The 13,846-nt window shown below is 40.5% G+C and overlaps 2 non-coding genes across 2 annotated transcripts; one reads left to right on the top strand and one right to left on the bottom strand.

Annotated features, from left to right (window-relative positions):
• Trnan-guu (transfer RNA asparagine (anticodon GUU)) lies at positions 1-74 on the top strand. Its single transcript has one exon. It is a non-coding gene; the product is annotated as a tRNA-Asn (tRNA).
• A 12,860-nt stretch (positions 75-12,934) lies between these two features.
• Trnav-cac (transfer RNA valine (anticodon CAC)) lies at positions 12,935-13,007 on the bottom strand. Its single transcript has one exon. It is a non-coding gene; the product is annotated as a tRNA-Val (tRNA).
• Between the last annotated feature and the right edge of the window lie 839 nt (positions 13,008-13,846).

The following is a 13,846-nucleotide window of genomic DNA, read 5'->3' as shown; positions in this document are numbered from 1 at the left end:
GTCTCTGTGGCGCAATCGGTTAGCGCGTTCGGCTGTTAACCGAAAGGTTGGTGGTTCGAGCCCACCCAGGGACGGGCTTGCGACCTTTTAAACAAGGTTGGAGTTTACAGTTTCTAGTAACTGCGGCTGGATCTCGGGAAGCATGTGACACTTTTAAGTGCAAACTGTGTTTTCACTTGTTCTGCTAACATCTGTCATAAAAGCAGAAAAGTCCGTGCAATAGCAACAACGTTTACTCTTCTCCTCATGGATCTGGAAATCAAACACTACAATGTACCATAAATCTTATATTCATAAGATTGGTGTGAGAGAGAGGAAAACAAACATTATATATATAAACTTCATTTTTTTGGGGTGCCAAACAAAATAGGGAAGAATACTTGTAACTATTACATCCTTATTTCTGCAAAAGCCCTTATGATGGTACCTGGTATTTACTCTGCCACAATCCATTTGCTGTGAAGTGAGTTCATTGAGGACATTGTACTGTCATGTGTAACTAATTAAAACAAATAAAACATTATACATATAATATATATGAAGCATTGACGATATTAGTGACATTAACAATAAATTAATGTAAGTCCCAATTACAATCATATCATGGAAAAAAAGGATGACACAAGAACAATTGGTGTGGCCAGACTTGGTGGCAGACACCTGTAATACCAGTGACTCAGGAGGCTGAGGCAGGAGGCCAGCCTCACCAAATTAGAAAAGTTCTAGGCAACTTAGTGAGAAACTCTCTTAAAATAAAAAAAAATAAAATACAAAGTGCTGAGGATGTGGTGAAGCAACTCTGGGTTAAACCCCCCCTCAAAAATCTAAATAAACTGTAGCTAGTAAGGAGATTGAATTGGTAATTAAAACTCCTCCAAGAAAAGCCCTAATGGTTTTATTGGTAAATTCTACCAAACATTTAAAGAAAAGTGAACACCAATTCTTCTCAAATTCTTCCCAAATATTGGAAAGGCAGAAACACTTTCTAACACAGTCTTATGATGTCAGAAACACCCTGATACCAGACCCAAATGAAGAAACAAAAACTGCAAATTATGAACATTGATGCAAAATCCCTCAATGAAAACTGGCAAAGCCAACCCAGCAGCATGCAAAAAGGATCACACACCATGACCAAGTGGGACTTATTTCTGGAATCATTTGTTCTTGGAATGGGTAGTTGAACATACAAAAAATTAATCATTAACAGAAAATTGATGCATTCGCAGGAAGAATGGGGAAACACATGATCTCGATTGGTGCAACAATGAAACATTTCACATGATTCAATACCTTTTTTATGAAAAACACTCAACAAAATTAGAAAGAAACTACCTCAACACAATAAAAGTCATATATGAAAAATCCACTATAAACACCATACTCAATGGTGAAAGACTGAAATGAAGACATGGATTGGAAGACAAAATCTGCTAAGATGTCAATACTATCCAAAGCAATTACAGATTTCATATATTCCCTATCAAACTGTCAATGATAGTTGTTAGAAAAAAAAAAAGTTCATCCTAAAATACATATGGAATCTCAAGGAACCTTGAATAGCTAAAATGATACTGAAAAAGAAGACCAAAGCTGAAGCACTCTCACTTTCTGATATCAAAACTTACTGCAAAGCTACAGGGATCCAAACTGTGGCTCGGGCATAAAGATGGACATATAGATCAATGGATTAAAATGAAGAGTCCAGAAATAAACTGTTACATATACGATCAAATTCTTTCTTTCTTTTTTTGGTCCTGTGGATCGAATCTGGGGTGTTTAACCATTGAGCAACATTCCCAGTTCTTTTAATTATTTTGAGACAGGGTCTCAACTAAGTTGTTTAGGGCCTCTTTAAATTGATAAGACCAACCTCAAACTTGTGATCCTCCTGCCTCAGAGTCCTGAGTACTGGTCAAATGATTTTCAACAGGGCACCAACACCATTCAATGGGGAAGACATCTTTTCCAACAAATGATGCTTGTTGTGGAAACAGGATACCCACATCAAAACAATGAAGTTGGACCTTTCTGAAGCTAACATTATACACACACATTAACTCAAAATGACTGATGATCTAAATGTATGACCTAAAACAGTCTTGGAAAACAACAAAGGAAAAGAGCTTCATGACATCGGATTTGGCCATGACCTTTTTTTTTTTTTTTTTTTTTTTTTTTTTTTTTTTTAATGACACCAAAGGCACAGGCAACAAAAGAAAAAATAGACAAGTTGGAGGTCATGAAAAATTTAAATCTGTACACCAGAAAGACCTTATAAACAGGAAAGACAAACTACCTAATGGAAGACAATATTTGCAAATCACATATCTGATCAGGATTCAATATGCAGTATATATAAAGACCTAAAACTCAACAAAAGAACAAATGACCTCATTCAAAAGTGGGCAACGGACTTGAGGAGACATTTATCCAAAGAAGACACACATATGGGCAACAAACATATGGAAAGTTGCTCAAAATCACTAATAGATAGGGAAACATAAGTTACAGCCCAAGATGCCCTGTCTCTCCCTCCCCATCAAACACACACGCGCACGTGCACACACACGCACACACACATTAGGATGATTATTAATTAAAATAAAAACAGAAAACCGTTAAGTGTTGGTAAGGATGTCCAGAAATTAGAACGCTTGTGCACTGTTTTGGGGAATTTAAAATGGCATATAGCTACTATGGAAAACAATATGGTAGTTTCCTCAGAAAAATTAAAAATAACATTACATATGATCCAGCAATTAGGCTTCTTGGTATATGCTCAAAGGAATTGAAAGCAGGCTCTCAAAGCAATTGTTGTACACCTTTGTTCACATCAGCATTATTCAAAATAGACAAAATGTGGAAGCAACCCAAGTGTTTATGGATGGATGAATGGAAAAGCAAGATGTGATATATACACACAAAGAAATATTATTTAGCTTTAAAGAGGAAGGAAATTCTGACATATTCCACAACATGGATGCATTTCATGGCTGTTATACTTAGTGAATTATACCAATAAAATTTTAAAAAAGACAAATACTGTGTGACTCCTTAGATGGGGCACTTAGGGTAGTCAAAATCATAGAGACAGAATGGTGGTTGCCAGAAGCTGGGACTGGAGAGAGTAAAGTTTTGTTGTTTAATGTGAACTGAGTTTCATTTTTTCAAGGTAAAAAGAATTATGGAGATGGATGGGGGTGATAGTCACACAAAAAATAAATGTAGTGAATACATGGAACTGTACAACTAAAAATGGGTAAGATAGTTAATTTTGTTATGTGTATTTTACCACACACACACACACACACACACAAGAAATAAAACCACACACAATGTAAGTTGATAGATATGGATTTCCCCTTAGCAGCTTCAGAAGATTTTCATATTAAGAAGGCATTGATCTGCTAAAACAAAACAAAAAAAAATCCCTTTCTTTTGCATTGCTTATTTTACAACCCAAAACTTTTCTCTCCTTCAATTCTTTTTATTATTATTATTATTAGTTGTTCAAAACATTACAAAGCTCTTGACATATCATATTTCATACATTTGATTCAAGCAGATTATGAACTCCCATTTTTACCCCGTATACATATTGCAGATTCACATCAGTTCCACATCCACTTTTTTACATACTGCCATACTAGTGTCTGTTGTATTCTGCTGCCTTTCCTAACCTCTACTATCCCCCCTCCCCTCCCCTCCCCTCCCTTCTTCTCTCTCTACCCCCTCTTCTGTCATTCATTTCTCTCTCTTGTTTTTTTTCCCCCTTTCCCATCACATCCTCTTATATGTAATTTTGTATAACAATGAGGGTCTCCTTCCTTTACCATGCAATTTCCCTTCTCTCTCTCTTTCCCTCCCCCCTCTCGACCCTGTTTAATGGTGATCTTCTTCTCATGCTCTTCCTCCCTATCCTGTTCTTAGTTGCTCTCCTTGTATCAAAGATGACATTTGGCATTTGTTTTTTAGGGATTGGCTAGCTTCACTTAGCATAATCTGCTCTAGTGCCATCCATTTCCCTGCAAATTCCATGATTTTGTCATTTTTTAGTGCAGAGTAATACTCCATTGTGTATAAATGCCACATTTTTTTTTATCCATTCATCTATTGAAGGGCATCTAGGTTGGTTCCACAGTCTAGCTATTGTGAATTGTGCTGTTATGAACATCGATGTAGCAGTATCCCTATAGTAGGCTCTTTTAAGGTCTTCAGGGAATAGTCTGAGAAGGGCAATAGCTGGGTCAAATGGTGGTTCCATTCCCAGCTTTCCCAGGAATCTCCATACTGCTTTCCATATTGGCCGCACCAATTTGCAGTCCCACCAGCAATGTACAAGTGTACCCTTTTCCCCACATCCTCGCCAGCACTTGTTGTTGTTTGACTTCATAATGGCTGCCAATATCACTGGAGTGAGATGGTATCTTAGGGTGGTTTTGATTTGCATTTCTCTGACTGCTAGAGATGGTGAGCATTTTTTCATGTACTTGTTGATTGATTGTATGTCCTCCTCTGAGAAGTGTCTGTTCAGGTCCTTGGCCCATTTGTTGATGGGGTTATTTGTTATCTTATTGTTTAATTTTTTTTAAAAAATTTAATATTTATTTATTCTTTTTTAGTTTTCGGCAGACACAACATCTTTGTTTGTACGTGGTGCTGAGGATCGAACCCGGGCTGCATGCATGCCAGGCGAGCACGCTACCGCTTGAGCCACATCCCCAGCCCTATTGTTTAATTTTTTGAGTTCTTTGTATACTCTGGATATTAGGGCTCTATCTGAAGTGTGAGGAGTAAAGATTTGTTCCCAGGATGTAGGCTCCCTATTTACCTCTCTTATTGTTTCTCTTGCTGAGAAAAAACTTTTTAGTTTAAGTAAGTCCCATTTGTTGATTCTTGTTATTAACTCTTGTGCTATGGGTGTCCTATTAAGGAATTTGGAGCCCGACCCCACAATATGTAGATCGGAGCCAACTTTTTCTTCTATCAGACGCAGAGTCTCTGATTTGATATCAAGCTCCTTGATCCATTTTGAGTTAACTTTTGTGCATGGCGAGAGAAGGGGATTCAGTTTCATTTTGTTGCATGTGGATTTCCAGTTTTCCCAGCACCATTTGTTGAAGATGCTATCCTTCCTCCATTGCATGCTAATTTTAGCCCCTTTATCAAATATAAGATAGTTGTAACTTTGTGGATTAGTCTCTGTGTCCTCTATTCTGTACCATTGGTCCACCCGCCTGTTTTGGTACCAGTACCATGCTGTTTTTGTTACTATTGCTCTGTAGTATAGTTTGAAATCTGGTATTGCTATGCCGCCTGATTCACATTTTCTGCTTAGAGTTGCTTTTGCTATTCTGGGTCTTTTATTTTTCCATATGAATTTCATGATTGCTTTATCTATTTCTACAAGAAATGCCATTGGGATTTTGATTGGCATTGCATTAAACCTATAGAGAACTTTTGGTAATATCGCCATTTTGATGATGTTAGTTCTGCCTATCCATGAACAGGGTGTATTTTTCCATCTTCTAAGATCTTCTTCTATTTCTCTCTTTAGGGTTCTGTAGTTTTCATTCATTTAAAAAAAAAATCGCCTCCTCCTGTTTGTGCTTGGGTGAGTCTTCTCCCACATCCCACTGTTTTTCCAGCTTCTTCATTGCAGAAGAAGAAAACATTGGAATATGGCAGAAACTTTTCAGGCATCAGAAGATAAAGAATAGAGTCAAAGCCAGTGTCTTTGGTAGCAAACCATAAAAGACGTTTTGGACACAAGAGTTTCAATCTTTTTTGTTTCCTCATAATTCATCTCCCCTCCCTCCCTTCCTCCCTCCTTCCCTCCCTCCCTCCCTTCCTCCCTCCTTCCCTCCCTCCCTTCCTTTCCTCCCTTTCATTCCCCTTTTCTTTCTCTCTTTCACATTTTTCTTCCCTAACGTCTGGTTGATGTTTACATAAATGCTAAAAAAGAGGAAGTTATGGATCACAGTTTAGAATTTATTCATGAAACTCTGATTACCCAGTATAAAAAAAAAACAACAGATAGTTCTAACACAGCATCATCACCAAATCATATAAAAATGCAGAGACAATTTCAGACTTAGAAAAGTTTTGAAATTGAATAAATCAAGTCTATCTTTAAAATGGAAAGGGGGAAAAAGTCTCCCGACATTGCTGGTCTTAGATTTTAAACTACTGTTACATAGAAAAAAAAATCCTTCAGATAGTTTTGGAAGAAAATCATTCCCCCGTTGCCCCACACAGTAATATCTATGTTGCTCTCAAAATCGGAGTGTATCCTGGAGTATAAAACAAAAGCGCACAAATTTCCCAAATTTTGTAGTTTGTTTTCTCTTATTAAATAGATAATTTTCAATATCTGTTGACACCCATTGGCAGACACGCAGAATCCCCTGGAACACCGCTGGGTCCAGGGGACAGCTGCCACCCCGGCTGGGGATTGTAGGTTGGTTCAGGTGTCTGGGTACAGAGCCCATCTTCCTCTGCCACTTGGCGCAGGATGCGGTGTATTCGAAGCTCAGTCGACCTCCAAGCAGGTTCCTACCCATGAGGGGCTTTCTGTCACCTCCCGGATCATCTGGGTGGCTGCCTCCCCTCACGGTTCTCTCCTTCTAGGACCTCGATTTCTTGATTCTAACTCCATGGCGAGGAGTGGCCCAGGGTCTGTCCAAGGTCCAGCATGTCAATCAGGGAACTGATGATTCTTTGCGTTTTCAGAAAACTCTTTCTGCCAGGAAACTAGATGACAATAACAGTGGTGTTAGGTACTAACATTCAAAATTGCAGAGACACAGCAGAAGAAATAGACATTCAAAAGACAGACTTGCTGAGTGGTTGCTTGTTAGAATCTGTAAACAAGTCAAAATAACACCTGGCATTTTGCCAGGGGAATGTTAGAGTTCATAAACAAGTCTGGATGGTGCCTGGCAAAATGCCAGAGGGAGTGGTTTGAGAAGTAACACCAGCGAGCCATTAAGTGTGGAGATTCCTTATTGGTTGACTGATGTATCTAGTTTATGCTAATTAGATAAGCTGTGTGGAATGTATAAATACTGCTCCTGTCCTACAATAAACGGCTCCCACTCCTGCTGTATCAACGTACACAAGTTGTTCGTCACCCCCCGGTTATTTTGATGCAGCCGGACGGTGGCCCGTATGGGGAGCCCTGGGACACTCGGGGGTAAGTGACGAAAAAAAGCTGCCCGTCCATAGATAGGACGGGAGCAAATCTGCTCGTCCCTAAGCAGATAGGGCGAGAGGAAAAATGGCCATTTCGAGAAAATGGAGAGGATTGATACAGTATGTTTGTGTCTTGTTTTGTCTCAGTGTATTGTATTGTCTTTATGATGAAAATATGGAAGGGGTGAGAAATAAATTACTAAGGGAAGAATGCACCCCAGTGGAACCAAGAATAGTTAGGGCATGTGTCGATAAGAGCCCAGGAACTCTAGTCAGAAAGAAGAAAAAAGTTCAGAAGAAGAAGGATTATCAGGAAAAAAGTTGCAGCAAAAGGCTATTACTAAATACTTTTCGTTACCGGAGGGTGCGTGAAGCTGTGTGGTGGCTGCCACGTGCGCGAGCCAGTCATGGCTCAGCAAGGGTTTTCCAAGAGGCGGCGGCCTCCTGGCCAGGGAGCTGGCTCTTCTACTGCCGCGAGCCCAAAACTAGACCTGACCTGGAGGCACAGTCTCACAGGCTCTTGCTCCCTGTGCCCAGTAGCAGTTTGAATCCGGGACACTCCCCAGGGCCATCTGGGGCTGCTCAGGCACTACAGCCAGCAGAAGACGCTACTGGTGTCCCTGATGTTTGGTCATTTTCAATGCCAATAACTAAGCTACAATGGTTCTCCCACACCTGGAAGCTGATGAGTAATGAGCACTATTAATGCTTTTTTCAAATGTAAAAAACCTTGAGATAATGTACTAAGTTGTTCAGAAGGTTGTTTTCTTAGTGGAATACTACAGGATTTTCTTTAACATCATTGCCGGAGTTCCTGCCTTCGTCCCAGTGCCGGTGAGGACAAAGGTAGAAAAATTTCCAGTGTTGCTGAGAACCGGACTGAGATTTCAGCTGAGAACCAGACTAGACTTCGGATCAAGCTAGTTGCCTGCAGAACTTACCTGGACTGTGATTTACCTGGACTGTGAGTTAATCTATTGAGACACTACTTTACCTGGACTGAGACAACAAACTGTAATCTACAAAAAATTGTAACTTGTTATCTTTGCTAACGGTGTCATTGCTGGTATAATTTTTCCAAGGGCTTCTTGCATGGAGCCATCAATTGGCTTGGTATTGTGGCATTTTGTATCCTCCCTTTCTGTTTGTAGCAGGTTATTTATGGTGTTTCTGTAAAAACCACTATGGTCGTTATTTAAATTAAACAAAAGGGGGAAATGTTAGAGTCTGTAAACAAGTCAAAATAACACCTGGCATTTTGCCAGGGGAATGTTAGAGTTCATAAACAAGTCTGGATGGTGCCTGGCAAAATGCCAGAGGGAGTGGTTTGAGAAGTAACAAAAGCAAACCATTAAGTGTGGAGATTCCTGATTGGTTGACTGATGTATCTAGTTTATGCTAATTAGATAAGCTGTGTGGAATGTATAAATACTGCTCCTGTCCTACAATAAACAGCTTCCACTCCTGCTGTATCAACCTACACAAGTTGTTCATCACCCCCCGGTTATTTTGCTGCAGCCGGACTGCGGCAGTTGCTGATTTCAAGGTTTTGCTTCCAAGAACTTGCAAAGTCCCGCTTATATAAATTCAGTTGTCTTCTGCTGCAAATATTCACTTCATTTGGTGTGTTAAGCCCCTAAAAGGCTGAATGGGCTTGGGTAATATAATTTTGAAGGGCTGGGACACGAAATTCTGTGTGGACTAGGAATCGAACCCAGGCCTCTGGCATGGGAGGCAAGAATGCTCCCACTAAACCACCATGTACTCCTGAGAAGAGGTTCTGGAGAAGAAATTGGAAAGAGTATTCAACAAAACAATTGCTCCTAAAGAGGCTTGTTGTAAGGTTAGCTAAAAACTAATAAAGACACCCAAATTGAAGGCTTTTACAGGACACTTTTATTAGACAAAACTGTAATATCAAGGCCAGGCCTGGTATTGCACATGCCTGCAATCCCAGCAGCTAGGGAGGCTGTGGCAGGAGAATCCCTAGTTTAAAGCCAGCCTCAGCAACAGCGAGGCAGCTAAACAACTCAATGAGACCCTGTCTCTAAATATAATACAAAATAAAATAGGGCTAGAGATTTGGCTCAGTGGTTGAGTGCCCCTGCATTCAATCCCTGGTATCTCCCCCCCCCCAAAAAAAAAAAAAAACCCTACAGAACTATAATATCAAAATATCTAATTTGTCTGATCAACAGATTTGTCTGAAGAAATCTGTTTACAATAGCAGGAGACCCCTATAGAAAAACATTAGAAATATTTATCCAGGTCCTTTGTTTCTGGTCCTAGAATTGCCAACCTCAAACAGTTGTTTTAATGGTCCTGATAAGGTGACCTAAAGTGTGGGTTAGGTAAGTAAAATTCTAATTTTTAATTCAATAAAGAAATCAAAATAAAATATAGCATTAGAAGAAAGAAGAAATAAAAAGAATCAAGGGAGGGAAGAAACAGATTTTGGCCATGGAGTTAATTAGTCCTTTGTAGTTATTTTTTTTTTAAGGGAGGGAGGGAGGGGAGAGAGAGAGAGAGAGAATTTTTAAATATTTATTTTTTAGTTTTCCGCGGACACAACATCTTTGTTTGTATGTGGTGCTAAGGATCGAACCCGGGCTGCACACATGCGAGGCGAGCGCGCTACCGCTTGAGGCACATCCCCAGCCCTCCTTTGTAGTTTTTTTTAAAAAAGAGTAAGAATTAGCCTTATCTTTTACCCTGCACAAAAATCAACTCAAGATAGGTACAAGACTTAGAAATTCGACCAGAAACTATGCAACTCCTAGAAGAAAATTTAAGGTGAACACTCCAGCACATAGGCACAGGAGATGACCTTCTCAATAGGACCACTAAAGCCCTGGAAATAATGCCAAGAGTTAATAAATGGGATGGCATCAAGTTATAAAGCTTTCCATAGCAAAGGAAACAAGAGTGTGAAAAGAGATCCTATAGAATAGGAGAAAATCTTTGCTACCTACTTTTCTGACAGAGGATTAATATCTAGAAATATATAAAGTACTCAAAAAATTTTACACCAAAAACCCCCAAATAACCCAATTATTAAATGGGTAAATGAATTAAATAGACACTTTACAAAAGAAGAAATACAAATGGCCATAAAATATATGAAAAAATATTCATCATCATTAGCAATCAGAGAAACGCAAATCAAAACTACACTGAGATTTCATGTCACATGAGTCAAAAATGGCAGTCATCAAGGAGTGGATGAGAAAATGGAACACTTTTACACTGTTGGTGGGATTGCAATTTAGTACTACCAGTATGGAGATTCCTCAAAAGACTAGGAATAAAACCATCATATGACCCAACTATACCACTCCTTGGTATTAAAGTTGTCACACTTAAGTGATACATGCATACCAATGATGATGGAAGCACAATTCACAAGAGCCAAACTGTGAAATGGCCTAGGTATAGACTAATGGAAAAACGAATTAAGAAATGTGGTATATATATATATATATATATATATATATATATATACATACACATACATATACACAATTATGTCATTTGCAGGAAAATGGATAGAACTTGAGACCATTATGTAAGGAAAGTAAGCCAAACAAAGAAAATTGAGGGTGTGTGTTTTCATATGGGGAAGCTGGAGAGGAAAAAGGAGAAGAAGGGGGTGGGCAGGATCTCATGAAAATCAAAGGAAAAAGACTAGACCTGGAAAAAGGGAGGGAGGGGAAGTGCGGGGGATGATATTGGCCAAATTTTATTGTTATATTGTGTGCATGTAAGAATATATAACAACAAATCCCATCATTATATACAACTAATGCAACAATAAAAAACGTGGAAGAAAAAAAAAAGGATTAGCCTTGTAATCACTGTAATAATACTAGTGTGACTGCTTTTTAAGACAAAACCACCCTCTACCTTAACAGATGAAAAGGTAGATAATGTTTGCAATCAAAGTTTGAGAGAATCAAATTCCTATTTGTATGCTTTGATTTATTAGATATATCAGTAGTGGACTATGTTAAAGAAATATTGCTGGTTGAAATATTAACATATTGGTATTTTGATGAATTCAAATAGTGGAGAGATTTCTTTCCCCAATTTTTTTCTGAGGGAAATTAAATTGAAGAGAAGAACCTGGAGAACTATCACATATATTGGGTCTGGGAGTCATGACTTTTTGAAAGACAAGAGTTTTGTATGACGTGTAATCATGGTTCTCTTGCTGAGAAGCCAAGCAAAGTCCATGATGAGACTCAACTTGGGCTCAACAAGGAAATCCACCTTCACACTGATGAAGAGCTTTGGTTCCATCTGCCCCCGCCCAACACCCAAGACACACACAACCTCCAGTCAATGTAACTTCAAATATCACGTTCACACATTAGCAAGATCTACATTTATTCCCACATCTATTTCAAAATTAGAGGACTATTCTTGCTATACTGAAATCCTAATTCACAAGTCAATGCTTCATATGCATCTCTGAGTTACAAATACTAAAATTCAACACACCAGTGAGTTTCCTGTCAGCATCTCACAACACCCTCTACCTCAACACCAGGCACAATATCTCCCAAAGGGGGTTTCAATCACTAAACCCTGTTCCTACCCCTAAAGTACATTTACCCTCATCAACATCTATCCTATTTCTCAAATGAGATCTTGCTGTCCTTTTGGATAAACAATCTTGTTCTCATAACACAACAACTTGTTTTCAGTTTAACTAAAAAGAGTGCTTATGGTGAGCCCAGGGGTACATGCCTGTAATCTCAGTAAATTGAAAGTCTGAGGCATGAGGATTGCAAGTTTGAGGACATCCTGAGCAATTTAGCAAGACCCTGTCTCAAAATAAAAAATAAAAATGGGCTGGGGATGTAGCTTAGTGATAAAAGTTTCCCTGGAGACTCTACAAGTATACTGACACTTTATTACTACACTCTACTACACTCTTCTGTCTTACTGCCACTGATGTAAGCAAATCACAAACTGGCCTGGCTACAGGGCAGTTTCATCTGCCACACGGAATCCTGAGTGACCTATATCTTAAATCTAGGCATAGCTGAAGCCTGAATTCATGTAGAGCCCCCTTGTTTCTTCTGTAAAGTGATTAGTACCTTATTACCTGTATCCCACGCCCCTCCATGCTTATCATTCTCATGTCTATTGCCAGTATTGAGATCCAGGGGACAGCGAACGACTCCATATGTCAGGAACCTAAAAAATTAACTTTCCAAAGTTTTATGCTGGCGATTTCCTAGTGAATCAGTTGTTTCATTCAGCTCATCTGCCATGACGAAATACCTTAGACTGAATGATTAGGAAGTAGTTTCTCAGTTTGGTGGCTAGGAAGTTCAAGATCAAAGTGCCTGCTGATTGTTTGGCTCAGGAGGAGGGCTGTCTTTCTGAATTGCAAACCACCTGATGGAGACAGAGAGAGAGCTGTCCTCACCTGGAGTCAGAAAGAGACCACGCTGGGCTTTCTTCTTGATCTTAAAAGGACACTAATCCCCTACTATCATGACCTCATGTAAACCTCATGCTCACCCTCCACCTCCAGAAAGGCCACATTGAGGGTTAAAGGTTCCAACGCATTTGGAGAGGACACAAACACCTAGTATTAACACTAGATGCCCTTGAGATTGATGCAGTCTGGTTGCTTGTGAAGTAATCCTGGGCTTGACCAGTTTTGTTTGCTTTGCTTTTTTACCTACCCCTATAAAAAGGGTCGAAACTTCTTAAAAAAAGACCTTGTTTCCGCCCGGTTTCGAACCGGGGACCTTTCGCGTGTGAGGCGAACGTGATAACCACTACACTACGGAAACCCTGCTGCACGGCGCTCGCATCTGCCGTCTCCAACGATCACGGTTTCCCCAATACGCGAAATCCACTGCCTTTCGAAATTCGATAGGAATTGCTCCTCCCAATTGCCCCAGGAAGCACCCAGAGGACTGCAGGTCGCGATAGGCCCTGGTTTAGGGTTCTGTACCCACGTGAGGGAGTGAAGCGCCTGTGGTCTCGGGCCCTGGGGTCCGCTTCTCACGCAGGGCTCCCGCTGGCTCTCCAGCTCCCCACGGCTGTAGGAGCCAGTGGCTCCCACACTTTGGACGTCCGAATGTGCACGGAGCCCAGGCGACCCTTTTGGTGGCCCAGAGGCCTGTGCTCTTGGCTCTTGACAAATGGTCGTGCTCCCAGTCCACCTCGGGACCGCCGGGCCTTCCCTCCCCGCCCTCTTTCCCACTCCCGGGGACCTTACTCGAGGGCCCTTTCCTCCCAAGCCCTTTCCCCCAGCGCCTTCTCCTGTTGTCCCGGAAAAGGGGGACTTTCGGGTTCTTGCCGCTGGCGCTTATTTGACTCAATTTGGGTCCAGTACTAAATAAACCCCACTTAAGCAGGTGTTTTAAAATATCGAATATCAATCCAGGCCAAGCCACGGTCAGGCCACCAGTGTCGCATTCGTCTGCAGACCAGGCCACGAGGCGGGTGCACGCAGGAAGCAGGGGTTGGTGGAAGGCCGGGGACAGCAGACGCCATGTCACCAAGGCTGCTTTCTCCCTCGTGGGGCTTGAGACTCTTTCTTAAGGAGAGCTTTAGTTTACCCTTCACCATACGAAGACACCTTTTATTGGCTTTTTGTTATTTCTGCTGAACGGGTTTGGGGCAG

This window comes from Marmota monax, unplaced genomic scaffold (genome assembly GCF_021218885.2).
Source record: "Marmota monax isolate L192 unplaced genomic scaffold, Marmota_monax_Labrador192_F-V1.1 WCK01_AAM20220418_F8-fsc00108, whole genome shotgun sequence".
In the NCBI taxonomy this organism is placed as follows: Eukaryota; Metazoa; Chordata; class Mammalia; order Rodentia; family Sciuridae; genus Marmota; species Marmota monax.
This window is presented reverse-complemented; position numbering and strand designations above follow the sequence as displayed.